This window comes from Bos grunniens, chromosome 23, assembly GCF_055505025.1.
Source record: "Bos grunniens cultivar Pamir isolate PY7600 chromosome 23, Bosgru_T2T1.0, whole genome shotgun sequence".
Classification (NCBI taxonomy): Eukaryota; Metazoa; Chordata; class Mammalia; order Artiodactyla; family Bovidae; genus Bos; species Bos grunniens.
The window spans coordinates 51550610-51563486 of NC_141187.1; the positions used below are offsets into that span (position 1 = coordinate 51550610).

At 54.4% G+C, this 12877-nt stretch overlaps 1 long non-coding RNA gene across 1 annotated transcript; it reads right to left on the minus strand.

The window, feature by feature from the left end:
• Nucleotides 1–5042: 5042 nt before the first annotated feature.
• On the minus strand, nucleotides 5043–9020 carry LOC147347827 (uncharacterized). Its single transcript, XR_015152814.1, has 2 exons — nucleotides 8676–9020; nucleotides 5043–5477 (listed from the first exon to the last, which is right to left on the minus strand). It is a non-coding gene; the product is annotated as an uncharacterized LOC147347827 (long non-coding RNA).
• Between the last annotated feature and the right edge of the window lie 3857 nt (nucleotides 9021–12877).

Sequence of the window (12877 nt, forward strand, 5' to 3'; positions counted from 1 at the left end):
GCTGTTTTTCCCCAGAGCATTTACTCGCTTCACGTCTCAGTGTCATATTTCAGTAATTCTCAAAACGTTTAAAACTTTTGGATTATTGTTCTATCTGTTGTGGTGATCTGTGATCAACGATCTTTGATGTTATTATTGCAGAAAGATTATGACTTGCTGAAGACTCAGAGGACAGCATCTTTTTAATCAATAAAGTATTTTTAAATTGGGGCACAGCTATCTCACACTCACTATACTATAGTGTAAACATAATTTTTATGTGCCATGGGAAATCAAAAAATTCATGTGTTTCGCTTTCTAGAATATTCTCTCTATTGCCATGGTCTGGAAACAGACTCCCAATATCCCCGAAGTGTGCCAGTAATCTGTGAAAAATAATGGAGGAGAGTGAGCGAGAAAGGGAAAGCTAGCTAGTGTGCACGAGCATATCCCCAGCAGAGAGGCGAGCTGGAGCCCTGCTCAGTCATGGCGGTGTTAGTCTTCGTGGAGTGCCAGAAGGCGCAGGCAGTCGGTATAGATTCCTTTCCTCTTCTTCCCATCCTCTGTTTCTCGTGCTTTCAGTCCAGATCCTAGTTGGTTGGGATGCTTTACTGTAGAGGTGATGGAGATCATTATGCATGAGTGGTCTGGGGTCTGGTCACAAGTGGTCCTCAGGAGTGACAGGGAGACCTGATGGTCCACTTCCTGCTTTCTAGTTCTGGCCTCTGGTTCAAGGCATATCCCTGGTCTCGCTCCAGGCTCCATCCAGCATCGTTTTCTGTCACAGACTCGTGAGGCGTTAGGCCATAAGTCCCAAGTAAGCCAGCTGGAAAAGGCTCCTCTTGCTTCGGGCCCCACTCAAAACTGGCTCCCTTGGGGTTGCCTAGTAAGTAACCTGGGTCAGTGCAGCCGTATCTGGAGCAAGTTGTCTCCATGATACAAAGACCCCCATCCGGCTTTGCACCTTATTATTCATCACGGGGTTGCAAGGCACAGAACTTGTACTTAATTTCAAAGAGGATCTTCGTCACGCCCCAGTTGCTCTCCCAGACCCCAGGAACCTGATGGAAGCGCCACACTGTCACGACCTTGAGGAGCTTCTCTCCCACAACCCAGTGCGTGTATATAGTATCGAGGTGTCCAGGGATTCACAGCCTCCTGCTCACTAGTCACTCCTATCAGCGCTGCAAGTTCAATACAGTGGATCAGGGGTGAGATGGTCTGCAGACTAAACAAGACACAGGGGCCTAGAGCTGGTGTTGTCTTGAGTAAGGCGATCCTTTGCCGTATGTTTGGGATGAAATTTATCAATGCGCCAAGTGGTAATGAATCTGCCTGCCAATGCAGGAGACGTAGGTTCAATCTCTGGGTCAGGAAGATCCCCTGGAGCAGGAAGTGGCGACTCAATCCAGTATTCTTGCCTGAAAAATTCGATGGACAGGAGGTCCTAACGGGCTGTTATCCATGGGGCTGCAGAGTCCAACAGGACTGAAGGACTGAACGTACATGCTTGCTCGAGATTTCCTTTTTTATTCTTGATTAGTTGGGCATGATTCTGTTTGCCGGTCAGGTTGACTAAAATTTAGGTGGCTTGCATGAAATGACCTGAAGATGCCAGAAATTCTTTAGATATGGTTAAAACACACATACTTGCTGTGTGACTCAGGGAACTCAAACTGGGGCTCTATAACAGCCTAGAGCAGTGGGATGGGGAAGGAGGTGGGAGGGAGGTTCAAGAGAGAGGGGACATAGGTGTACCTATGACCGATTCATGTTGATGTTTGGCAGAAGCCAACACAATATTGTAGAGAAATTACCCTTCAATTAAAATAAATTTAATTATCAAAAAACACGTACAAACCCAAGGAGATGGGATGATTGGAGTGTACTGCCATCCTTTCCAAGTGAGATAAAAATGGGTTTGGTGTTCTCTGCTTATGAGAAAAGAGGAAGGAGAGTTTTCTGGATCAATAGCTGTACACCAGGCTCTCGCAGTTATTCTGATGTTCTCCAGTCAGCAGTCCGTCCCTGGAGGAGCATGTGCAATTAGCATCCCCGTTTGGTTGTTTGATTGTAAATCAGGCCCACAAACCTGCCTTCTACACAGGCCAAGGCTGAGTCAGAACAGGGTATGATCGGTATCCTTAATCCTACACCTTTCAAGAGTCACCTTCTTGGAAATTTCCCCTTGGATGATATATTGCCCTTGACTGATCATTTAACTGAGAAGGGTATTTCCCTAGGTCCCCACCTGGGGCTTCCTTACATAACCCTCACTTTACAGGTCAGGAAGACAATGTGCGGGGCCCCAAGCACATCCGCTCCGAACGTGCGGTTCAGGAACCAGGACAGTAATCACACAACCTTCCATTGAGTTCACAGGGGACAGTTTGATCTAAACATTTTTTATTTGGTAAACTTCATCAGGGGCCACTGCATCCGGTAAACCTCAGAGGCATTCCCACGCCCTGAGCATTCACGTTATCTTCGAGCCAGGCTCTGAGGACAGGCCGTTAACTTCCTGACGGCCAGAGGGCAGATGAGTCCCAGGCACTGGGCTGCACTGGGCTGTCCCTGCACCATCTTGCTTCAAAAATGCTACGTCCCCTCATTTTGTGTCTCTGAACTGCCCCTGAGGCAGTGAGTGGCCGTGAGGACCTGAACCCTCAGGGTCAGTCTAGCAGCCTCCAGCCTCCAGGCCAAGAAGTTCTGTGGTTGGTCTGTTTGCTTTTATACGAATCAAGTAGGATCTTGGTGGGTTGCCTAGAACCGTCTTAGTTCTACGGACTTCAGGCTCACAGGTCTCTGCAATGACTTTGGGATGAAATTTGTCAACATGGATATATTGGTTTGAAATTTTTTTATCCTTGAATAACTGGGGATGGTCTGTTTGCTCGTTGAGCTGACTGAAACGTGAATAGCTTGCATGAAATTGAATGAAGATACCAGGAACTCTTAGATAGGGTTAACAGAGACTTACAAACACAGGGAGGTGGGGGGATTGGAGTGAGAGTATTAACCTGTCCACCCCTCTTCTAACTATGTCCCCAAGACAACCCAGAAAAATACGTCAGTGCCAGGATGCCAGCATCTTTAGAGAGACCACAGTGGGTGCCCACTGTGGGTTGAGGGGTGGGTAGAAGATGCTGTTTCTGAAATGAGCTCAGTGATTTCAGTGGGGAGGATGGGACCCCCAAGGCAGAGACCAGCGTTGGAGCTGAAGGGCCAGGGTCAAGATGCTGTGACTCCTGGAAAGGTCAGCCGGGCCTGAGGGCTGTTCAGGGACCCAGTCTGCCCGCGTCTCTGGCAGAGATGATCCATCACGGGGTCTCTCCCTGCTTCATAAACTGCCAGAGAAAATAATGTCGCCTGGAATTGATCTCCACCTCTAAGTGAAAATAGCCTCCACCTCCAGTTCATCTTTTGCATGGGCAAGCATCACACAAGGCTGAAGTTTCCTTAGAGCAGAGCTTCTCAGGCTTTCATGCGCGTTTGTATCCCCAGGATCACGTAGGCCCTGGCTCAGCGGGCTGAGATGCTACAGTCCTCACCAGCCCCCAGGTGACAGCACGCTGCTGGTCCCCGGTCTACGAGCAGGAGGAGGAAGGCTGCCCTGCCCGCCCCAGCTCCGCTCTTACCAGAGTGGCTCCCCACTTTACAGGGGTCTCCTATTAGATTTTATTGGGAACAAAAGCAGCTCTAATTCAAAACAGATCTAACTTTTAAAAAGCCTGGTCTAAAGATTCATAATAAAATTTGATTTAAAAAGAGGCAGAGGATCAACTAACTCCAGTTCCCCTTGTTAAGAGTAAGAGAAGGCGTTTTACTCTGGGGCCGCCTTCCAGACGGTGTGTGTGTGCTCACTCGCTTCAGTCGTGTCTGACTCTTTGCCACCCTCTGGACCGTAGCCCACCAGGCTCCTCCGTCCATGGGGATGCTCCAGGCAAGAATACTGAAGCGGATTTGCCATGCCCTCCCGCAGGCTTCCCCACCCAGGGATCGAACCCAGGCCTCTTCTGTCTCCTGCATTGGCAGGAGGTTCTTTACCGCTAGCGCCACCTGGGAAGCCCCTTACAGATGGAGTTTTCAATTATCCAAGAAACCATTTTTGCAAAGCTTGTGGCCCCATGGATTGCAGCCCACCAGGCTCCTCTGTCCATGGGGTCTCTCAGGCAAGAATACTGGAGTGCTTTGCCATTTCCCACCTCAGAGGATTTTGCAACCCAGAGATTGAATCAGCATCTCCTGAATTGGCAGGCAGATTCTCTACCACTAATGCCACCTGGGCAGCCCCTAAGGCTACCCAGTGCAAAGCACTATGAAAGCTGGATTCGCCCACTACCAGCTTTTGCAAAGTGAAATTCTCCATCCACGGCCCTCCCGACTGCGGAACCATCTCCCCTAAAACTGCACTTTCCTCTGGCACCTCTCTCCCCGGCCTGGGGTCCCATCTGGCAATTTCCACACGTGCATTTTTGTCGACCTGGCACTTCCTTCCAACCTCCTGCCATAGGAGAAGCCTCCCATGCCCAAGGCCTGGAGAGTCGCCAACGAAACATTTCAGGTGGAGTTTGTGAGGCCTCTTTGTTCAGGGATCACATTCCTGCAGTGAAATTATGAGGAAATGAGGAAAGGCAGGAGAAAATGGCTTTCAAATAGACATCACCTATGCATTTGACATGCTTCTAAATGTTGATAAATGCCAATGACTTTCAGTTCCAGAGAGGCAGGATATTTATTACTGGCTCACCTTCCGTTGGTCTCGATTCCTAACACGTTAATGTCACGTCCTTCCGTACTCTCAGGGCTCCACTTAAATGTCACTTTCTCTGTGATGTCATTCTGGACAACCCTGCTCTTGTCAGAAATAATTGACCCCTGCTCTGGCCTCGTGTGTAGCTGTGCAGTGGCTGCCAATAGATTTTAATTATCAATAACAGGTTTATTATATACTCTGAAGTAATCTCTATAAGGATATTGAAGAGTAGTCTTTAAAGTAACCCAAACAGATCTGGTAAATCCTTGTTCATTCTACCTGATAAAACACACGTGATTAAACTGTCTATATGTTTCAGTTTTTTATTGGAGGAGGGCATGGCAACTCACCCAGGTAGTCTTGCCTGGAGAATGCCTATGGGCAGAGGAGCCTGGTGGGCCACAGTCCACGGGGTTGCACAGAGTAGGACACGACTGAGCGACTAAGCACATATGTTTCATTGGTGCACTTAAAAACTTTTTTTAACTAATTTATTTTTATTTCTGGCTGTGCTGCGTGTTTGTCGCGGAGCGCTGGCTCTCCACACTCAGTAGCGGCAGCACCAGGCTGAGTTGCACCCACAGCATGTGGATCCTCATTGCCAGATGGGATCAAGCCTGCGTCCCCTGCGTCGGTGGGCAGAGTCCCACGGGACCACCAGGTCCCTCTTGGGTCGCTGTCATGGCAGCCTTTAACACAGCTGGTCTTACGTGGTACACTCTTCTTTCCTGTAGGTTGCAGGCTAATAAAAGAAAAAGCTCATGTCTATTTGTTCTTTTAAATTTTTAATACAGTTCTCAAATGTTGCTTTCCACTTACAGCTATTACAAAATATTGGCTGTATTCCCTGTGTGGCGCAGTACATCCTTGAGCCCGTCTTACGACCAATAGTCTGTACCTCTTAAATCCCGACCCGAACTTTGCCCCTCCACCCCCCCCCACTGGTAACCAGCAATGTGTCCGCTTTATCCGTGAGACTGCTGCTTTTTTCTGTCAGTCACTAGTCACTTGTTTCAGTTCCCCATGCATGTGAGATCGCGCAGTACTGGTCTTTCCCTGACTTATTTCACTTAGCTCGTGCCCTCTAGGTCTGCCATGGTGCTCCAAATGGCAAAATGCTGTTCTTTTTTGCAGCTGAGTAGTATTCCATGGTCTACTGTCTATGTCTTCTTTATCCATCCATCTCTCCTTGGACACCTAGGTTGCTTCCACACCTTTATTTATTCTTCACTTTAGAGCTGATATCTACAAGCTCCCCAGTCCTGTGAAACCCACACTACTGTATGTGAAGTGTGATGTATATACGTGTGAACATGATTTAGGGGAGGATGGATCTGTATAGTTCTTCGATTTCTTGAAAGGATCTGAGAACCTGTAGAAATTAACACCCACTGGCCTAAAGAATCTCACAGTGAGTCTGGTTATGAAGCAAAACCCTGTTTATAGCACAGCTGTCTTTGCAGTACTCCTCCAGCACTAATTTGGAGGTTCTAAGACTTGGATTTGGGGTGTTCGCTGTGTGGGAAATGGGGCGCATGCATGCAGAGGCTCAGTTATAACGTTTTCTGCTTCTGTGGCTGGCGGTCGGCCGATGGGCCTGTGCAGTACTTCACGCTTCCACGGAGGGGAGCGGAGCCAGGGGAAGGTGGGGCAGCGGGGAAGGGGGGCAGCAGGGAAGGGGGGCAGCGAGGAAGGGGGGCCGGTGGGGAAGGGGGTCAGTGGGGCAGGGGGTGCCAGCCGGGCAAGAGGGCAGCATGATTAGCAGCTCTGGTGAGCGCTTGTTTGGCCGGGGACGGCGGCGCTGAGATTACTAATGCGAATGAGGTTTGGGGATTTTTGCTGGATATCAATTATCCATGACCTACGGTCTCCCCGGCTACCAAGGACTTAATGTTGCCTGTAAGCTTAAATGATTTCTTTTAATTAAATGTAAAATATCAGACCCATGAAGGCTGGGGAGCCCTGTGAGCTGGAGCTAAGACTCCCTCACCTGGGCTCGGGTTCTGGCCCGGGGAAGAATTTGATTGGCAGGAAATAGCAGGATTTCATTTTCTATCTCTGATCCATTAATAGCCTGAGCATGCCCTGGGCTGTCTTTGGGAGACTGTCCTTATAAAGTTCAACTCTTCTCAGCCAGGAGGCAGGGGACTCTCTGGGAAGGGGAGAGGGGAGAGGGAGAGGGGTGTGGAGTCTGAGAAATCCCTGGGGCCCGTCTTGTGCCCACCCTCCTCGCCCACCCCCATCCTAAACTGAAAGCGTGCTGGTCTGGGAAGAACGGAGCGGTGTGCGCACTGCACGAGGCGTGTGTCGACGGTCTTGCTGCCCTGCCTGCCTGCAGCGGGTGTCACTTCGCTCCGAGTGGGCCCCGTGGCCGGCACGAGGCGTGTGTCGACGGTCTCGCTGCCCTGCCTGCCTGCAGTGGGTGTCACTTCGCTCCGAGTGGGCCCTGTGGCCGGCACGAGGCGTGTGTCAATGGTCTCACTGCCCTGCCTGCCTGCAGCGGGTGTCACTTCGCTCCGAGTGGGCCCTGTGGCCGGCATGAGGCGTGTGTTGACGGTCTTGCTGCCCTGCCTGCCTGCAGCGGGTGTCACTTCGCTCCGAGTGGGCCCCGTGGCCGGCACGAGGCGTGTGTCGACGGTCTCGCTGCCCTGCCTGCCTGCAGTGGGTGTCACTTCGCTCCGAGTGGGCCCCGTGGCCGGCACGAGGCGTGTGTCGACGGTCTCGCTGCCCTGCCTGCCTGCAGCGGGTGTCACTTCGCTCCGAGTGGGCCCTGTGGCCGGCACGAGGCGTGTGTTGATGGTCTTGCTGCCCTGCCTTCCTGCAGCGGGTGTCACTTCGCTCCGAGTGGGCCCTGTGGCCGCGTTCCCTGTTCCACGCATGCTGCGTTCTCGGGTTTCCGCTCCCCGCTCCTGCACGCGCTCGCCTTGTCTTTTCCCTACTCATGACACATGAATTCAGATAGAAAATAGACAGTCAACGGCAAATGCCGTGTCATGTCCCGAATCATGCGTCTCCCTGGAAAGCGGGAGTATTTTTTCCTTTTGGAAGTCACTCTCATTCGCCTCATTTTTGTTGATTGCTGAGGGACGAAATCCAGCCGCCTCTTCTGCCCTCATGCTGGAGAGCAGAGACAGAAAACAGTTCTGGGAGTTTTTCCAAAGGGCGCTGGTGTCTCACAGGGCGAAGCCAGGGACTCGCCGCCAGGCAGCTGCCCGTGGGCCTGCTGGACCTGGCCTGCTGGACCTGCCCCGCCGGAAGAGGAGGGGGTCTGTCCAACAGCAGAACTCTGCGTCTCCCCTCGGCTTCCTGGAAACACAGGAAGTAGCAGCAGCCCCGGCTCCCGGCGGGCCACAAGCAGCCCCACCCACAGCGAGTAGGGCGGCATCACCCGGTGCCTTGAGGGCACCTCACACGTTTCCTGTAAGTGGGCTCAGAAAACCACACAAGTCAGGGAAATCACACCCAGGAGAAATTCCTGGCAACAGCTCTGTGGGATCCTGTGAGCAGCCTCAGGTCCACAGCAGGTTAGTGATTTACTCAGCATCACAGACGTGGCTGCACCGAGCTTTAACTCTGTTCGCATTTCTCAGGCTTACAATTCAGCCCTGGGTGTTACTGTGTCTGGAGCTCTTTCCCTTTAACTTTGTTTTGCTCTCCACAAAAAAAGAACCCAAGAGAAAGAATGGTTACAGGAAGAGAAACAGAAGAGAAGCAATACGTGTCTTCTCATTTCACTCTCGGATCTCCAAACCCAGAAGAGAGCTGACGTGACGAGTGGCAGGGGTGGGTGCCAGGCCCCAGGGCCACACGCCGGCCCCTCGGCTTGCAGCACAGTCACGGTGACCCGTCCTGCCTCCCGCGGTGGTGGGCCACGGGGCCGGGCACGCGCTCCCAGCCCTGCCGCGGGGGGTGGATGTGCCAGGAGGGGGCAGAGACTCACCTTCGGGGGCGCCTGTGCTGTGACCCCAGCGGCTTTCTGAAGCTGAGCCTCCGTCCCCCTCGGAGGCCTCGCTTCCTGCTGGAGTCCCATCGGCAGCTCTGAAATCACTCAGGTCAAGTTCAGGTGGCCGGAGCGGGAAGCCAGACACAGGGCAGTGGGTTTAGGGAACTGAACAGACGCCCGCACAGCTGGCTCCCAGCTGTGGTTCAGCGGATGTTCTGGGTCTCGGAGCCTAAATATTTGTGGATGAGAAGAGAATCGCAGCTCATGGAATCAGCAGCGAACAAGTAGACTTGGGAGCTGATGAGGGCGTGGAGGCCTGATGAGGGCGTGGAGGCGTGATGACGGGCAGGGGGCCGGCCCGCCTCCCACTCTGAGGACTTTTCTGTGCGGGAAGGGCTGGCCGCATGGGAAGATGCTTATGAGCAGGTGCCGGAGTCCTCAGGGGAGCCTGGTCGTGGTGGCTCCTCATTGAGCAGGTGCTTGGCTCAAACCCAGCACTGTGCTCATCCCCAACACGATGGAAGAGAAACCCCCTAGCAGACGGCCGTGCAGAGAGGGCTCTTGGCTTCTGGCCACCAGATGACACGGAGCGGCAGGTGGACGCAGGAAGGGGCGGTCGGCAAGAGCCCCTGGCTGGAGGGGAGCAGCTGTGCAGGCGGTGGCCTTGGGTCACGACCTGGGTTCTGGGGGAGCTGCACCAGGGGAGCACTGCTGAGGCTGGAAGGGAGGACGGGGAGCCATGTGTGCTGCAGAGATGCTCGTGTAATGAGAGCCCAGCGTGTACCAGCGAGGACGAGGAGGACGAGGACCTGGGGTCTCCACGGGGGCTCCCACCTGATGGAGGCTGGATGTCTCCAGGACCAAGGGGACCCATGGGGGCTCCCACCTCTGGGGGAGGCTGGGCAAGGTGACAATATTCACTCAGTCCCTTCTGAGCAGCAGGTCAGGGAAGGAGGGTGGAAAGCACCTCTGCTAAGCTGCTAAGTCGCTTCAGTCGTGTCCGACTCTGTGCGACCCCATAGACCGCACCCCACCAGGCTCCCCCGTCCCTGGGATTCTCCAGGCAAGAACACTGGAGTGTTGCCATTTCCTTCTCCAATGCATGAAAGTGAGAAGTGAAAGGGAAGTCGCTCAGTCGTGTCTGACTCTTAGCGACCCCATGGACTGCAGCCCACCAGGCTCCCCCATCCATGGGATTTTCCAGGCAAGAGTACTGGAGTGGGGTGCCATTGCCTTCTCCGAAAGCACCTCTACTGTTTACCAAGTGCAGAGGGTCCTCCACCCGTTTCTCTTCACCCTCCCCTGTCTAAAGCGTAAGCACCTCTTCAGAAGGCTACGCCAACAACTGTGTTATTCCAGACTCCCAGTTGGCTCTCTCAGTACTCCCAGATCCCACATTTATTGGGAGTCATTGACGAAGGAGGCCCTGCGCCTGGTGGTCACATCAAACCAAGATTAACAGACAGTAACACAGTCATCCCAAGAGCAGACTTGAGTTGAATCGCTAATCCAGCTCTCTGCCTTTATTGGCAGATCTCGTCTGTGAAATGGGTGTGACAATGCTCGTCTCATGGTTTAGACACGAGGACGATATCTCTTCTTTTATGAACCAACCTACGCCATGTCTGCAAGCTACAGGCCCTGGAGGTGAAGGTGCCCCCCTCGCCCACCCCACAGTGGGCAGGCACTGGGTGGGGAGGACACTCGAAGAGAATACAAGTGAGTCCCAGCCCACAGCAGCTGATGCCACACACTCTGAAATCACAGCCAGAGAGGACACAGATGCTTGGGAAAGAAAGATCTGAAGGTGCCTCCAGGGCAGGGTGGAGGAGGTGGCATCCGGCCGGAGGGGACAGTACAGACCAGCCCAGACACTCCTGGTGGCAGCCTGCCCCAAGGCCAGGGCTTCCCTGTGGCTGCTCGGTGCCCAGAGGCGTCAGGGGGCTGGCCTTGGGTGACCCCAGTGTCAGCCAAAGAGCACCTCCCTCTGTCCTTCAGGGCTCCTCCAGGAGCAGAGGCTGTGGTCCCCGTCTCTCTGCAGGCGGTTCAGAGGCTCTGAGTCTGTGAGATGCCCATCAGCACCCCAGCCCCTGACAAACCCCTCCTGCCCATGTTCCCACAGCGGCAGAGGGTTTTCATTGGACCCATTGTCCACTGACCAGCCAGATCCTGAAAACTATTATAAGAAATATATCAGACGATCGCTGGGAGGCAGTGCTGCTCCCTGGGCATTCGTCTGAGGAACAGAGTCTTGTTAACTTGCAATGTCCAGTTCCGAGCACAACTGAAGACTGTGGAGATGCTGAGGAGGGCGGGGGGCACAGAAAGGGCCAGAGGGTGGGGCCGCCCCTGGTCAGAGAAGAGGCAGCCTGGGAGGAGGGGGTCAAGATCAACATCGGCCACCCCGCCTGCGCAGATGACTCTCCCTGGGCAGGACGGATGTCCCTCCTCCCATGAAGACTGGAGCCATGTGCCCGTCCGGGGCTGCCCAGGGGTCTCCCTTTCCCCACCTGCCCCAACGGGTGAGCAGTGAGCAGACGGCGGTTTCTGCAAGTACACGGCACTGCCCTAAGCTCTGAGACCGGGAGGCAGCTCACCCAGGGCCCCATCTCCCGGGGGTGGGGTGGGGGGCAGTCTCGGGTCAGCTCTAACAAGCGCTTTAAAGGCCAAGGGGTCTGCGATCTTCAGACGAGCCCGTCTTCAACTGCTTTCAGCAGCACACCCCCTGGGGCACGTCCTCACTGCTAGTGAGGTACCTGTGGGCTGTGGCTGAGAAACGGTGTCTGCACCCCAGGTCTGAGCACCTCAAAGCGCAGGCCCCTTGGAAGTGGCAGCTCAGGGCAAAGCCCAGAGCAGGAGCAGCAAGGGGCGCCGCCTGGAGCCTGGAGGCTGCAGAAGGGAAGGGAGATGGAAGTGGGGGTCGAGGACGAGCAAAGCGAGGACATTGCCTCACTCTCCCGACTCCGGTCCTCGAACCTGCACTCAGCACCCAGTGCAGGTGCGGATAAGCGTTCATAAATCCGGGGAGGCCCTGGAGGCTGCGTTTTGCCAGCCCCCTCCTCCTCCTCTTGCCTCTCCTTGTCTTTCACAGGAAGGAGGGGACAGGCTGACGCACGAGTCCCCAGACAGGAGGGTCCCCGTCCTTCACTTGACGTGTTACGGTTATGAACTGCTTCGGGGAGCAGGCCTCAGACACCCAGGCGGCCTTAGCCAGCGGGAGCCCACAGAGGGGAAGCCTTCTCCTCCTGCAGGCGGTGGAGATACGGCCAGGGGTTTATTTATCACAGAAGGCCTAGACACCCTGAGAGGGCAGACGCTGGATTCCTTCATTTGTGACGAGTGGAAAAACCCTGCCTCAAATAGGCCTAAATGAAAAGGAAATCTATTCCCTCTCATCGGAAGGGGCTCAGCGTCAGTGAATTCAGTGGCTACGATGTCACGGCTGGCAGGTTCCTTCTGCCTGGCTGTGCCCAGGGCTGACTTTATCCCTGGGGAGCCGGAACCGGCTGCAGCAGCTCCGACATCGTCGACCCACAGTCTCTGCGCAAGGAGCAAGCCCTCCCGGGAGCCCCTCACATACCCCACAGTCTCCGACGAACAGCTAACAAACCAGCCCCTGGCAGAGGGACATGGGGAGTCACTGCGGGCCTGCACCTCTCGGGTCAGGGTCGGAATGGCAGCTGGAGCCCCCTGAATCACGCAGGGAGGAGAGGAACCTTCACAAAGTCAGAATTCTGCTCCGCAGGAGGATGGGTGAGTGGAGGAAGCAGGGGTTGGAGGAAGAGCTAAGCTGACTGAGCCAGCGTCTTTCCCAACAGAGCGCTCGTGTGGGGGATGACTTGCTGGTGGCTTAGTGGCTCTGCCGTGTCCGACTCTTTTATGACCCCATGGGCTCCTCTGTCCATGGGACTTCCCAGGCAAGAGGACTAGAGCTGGTTGCCATTTCCTTCTCCAGGGGATCTTTCTGACCCAGGGGGTCAAACCTGAGTCTCCTGCATTGCAGGCAGATTCTTTACCACTGAGTCACCATGGAGGCCCCCAAATTTCAGGTATGCAGTGACCACGAAGGGAGAATGACTTGCACGGAGCTAAGCGAGGGGACAGGTCCGCCGCGCCCCCAGCAGTCCTCGGGGAGGCTGCCATCAGGCTCAGCTCTGCGCCTCTCGCCTGCTCCCCACCCCAGAAGGAGGCCCTGGAAG